This window comes from Macrobrachium rosenbergii, chromosome 15 (genome assembly GCF_040412425.1).
Source record: "Macrobrachium rosenbergii isolate ZJJX-2024 chromosome 15, ASM4041242v1, whole genome shotgun sequence".
Classification (NCBI taxonomy): domain Eukaryota; kingdom Metazoa; phylum Arthropoda; class Malacostraca; order Decapoda; family Palaemonidae; genus Macrobrachium; species Macrobrachium rosenbergii.
The window spans coordinates 1397279-1399778 of record NC_089755.1 but is presented as its reverse complement, the minus strand read 5'-3'; positions in this window follow the sequence as shown (position 1 = coordinate 1399778).

Genomic DNA, 2500 nt, shown 5'->3' with positions numbered 1-2500 from the left:
AATTAAAAGTTTTGTTTATTTTTGGTCCAGTGTGACAGGTTTCCTTATGCTATTATTATTGTAATTATGAGAAATGTTATTGGAGTTAACTTTTTCTTCATTGATGGAGTAGAAATCATTGGAATCCTATTAACGTTCTTTTACGAATTTTTTATGAAGCGAAAAATCGAGTCATTAATTTTCCATTTTTCCCACTCATCTTTACTAATAACTCCCCAGCTGTACAACTCTAAGCATTCACAAATAGTTTCCAGAAAGTGCGTTTGAGCATTCATTTGCAAATTTGATGGATGGTTCCAAGGAAGTAATCATGAATCATCATAATTATTTATTTCTAAATATTTTCTATGTTCATGACGATACAGGGCGTCATTCATTATAATTATTTATTTCTTAATATTTTCTATATTCATGACGATACAACTCGTCTTAAAATGGTAAATGTCTTGAATTATTCATACTTAAAATATTGCGGCAGTTCTTCCCAGCAACTGTTTGTCCGGACTGCCTTCGCTCTGACAGTCCCCAGGGTACGTTTTGAACTTTCATGAGAAGGCTTCTGACGTCTCCTGAATGTCAGGTGCATTGGTTTTATTTTCCATTCTCTCATATTTATTTATCACCTTTTCCTATGACCCCTCTCTCTCTCTCTCTCTCTCTCTCTCTCTCTCTCTCTCTCTCTCTCTCTCTCTCTCTCTCTGCAGGCTGTTTCCCTTTGAAGGCCTCTTGGGTTATACAAGGCTGTTGACTCTACAGTCCATAATAAGGGTTTTCAGCTGAAGGTTTAAAGAAAGAAAGAAAATAAAAAGTTCAGTAGACCTGCTTATGCCAACAGAGGCGCAATGGATTTTTCAGGAAACTGAATAAGTCAATTTTCAAAACAGGAAAATGAATTTATAGAGGACACCCTTTTAATTCGAAATATTAGTAATTAGTATTATTATTGATTTGTACTTTCAAACGCTCTAGGGTTGAGAAATCCCTTTAAAAGTGTAATTTCAGAGAGTCTGCCTCAGAACAGGCAACGGGTGAAAAGAACAGAAGAAGCCTTCTCATGAAAATTCAAAAGATGTTTTGGGGAACTGTCACGGCGATGGCAGTCCGACAAGGGGAACTGTCAGGGCGATGGCAGTCCGACAAGGGGAACTGTCACGGCGATGGCAGTCCGACAAGGAACTGTCAGGGCGAAGGCAGTCAGACAAACAGTTGCTGGAAAGATATGCCACAATATTTTGGGCCAATGAATAATTTGCACGATATTAGTAATTTATGTATGTATGTTTGTATGTGTGATAAATACCTATATAGGTCAGTAGATAATGCATTAAATGAGTGCATGGACTTAATGTAAAACGCGGTCAAAATTTTGTAGAGATAAGCGAAAAATGTCATTAAGGAACAGACTTTGTGGAACTGCAGAGATGATATTGACATTCCCATCCAAGGTGAAGAGATCCTGAATGCATAACTCAAACACATCTCTTATGGCAACGGTTGACTGCCTCTTGTTTGTGTGCTGCATGATCGAATACCTCTCCGAGTTTGTTTGTGCCTAACAAAAGATGCAAAACGTACACAAGCACACGCACAAACACAAATAACTAAGGACGTGAACTGACTGAAAAAGAAATATGATAAACATGCTCTATGTAATTCTCTTCTTTGGAGTTTCTGAAGGTACTTATTTTCCATGCTAGACCTACTACGATGTTCATTTTTACGGGAGAAACATTTTCCTTAAAGATGGAAATTGGAAAACGCAATTGCTGTTGCGTAACATATTTAAATAATGGCAGATATCGAATCCAGTATTGACTCCAATACCGGATTCGATATCTACCATGATATTTCCAAGCTCTGTTAGTGTTGAAAAGCCAATATTATTATAATATCTATCTTCGTAAGGAGTCTAAATAGAATTATTATTCCACTTGAGGTTTTTATTCTTAAAATACATATATAACGATATTAAGCCTTTGAGGACTTTAAAGATATGTATTAAAGAGGATTTCTAATTCCTTGTAGAATTACTTGAATTATTTAGTGATGTAAGCTATTTTGGAAAATTAAAATTCACAAAAAATAATAAAACGTATATGAAAACGAACACCAGCTGTCAAGACAAAATATCATTATAATCCAAAACTTCAGTCTAAAATAAAATCCACAGAATTAAACAACCTAAAATCGTTTTAGATAACAAAACTCCAAGAGAAAGTCCTGTGAAATTACAAGTCAACGTGACTGACATATTTCGAACCTGACGACGGAGATTAAAGATCAGAGACTCCGAGACGCCACTGAAAATGAACCAAGATTGAATACAAACTCGAACTGAATACAAAGCAAGGCACAAGAGCCCCAAAGACCACCTGAGCTGGAATAGAATTACCAGATATTCCTGAGTATTCCGTTCCAAATTTTGTTCCTCCAACCAAGAGGAAATTATTATTGGTGATAGGACTCCAAAACTACATTCAGTTATGTATACAGAAATCGA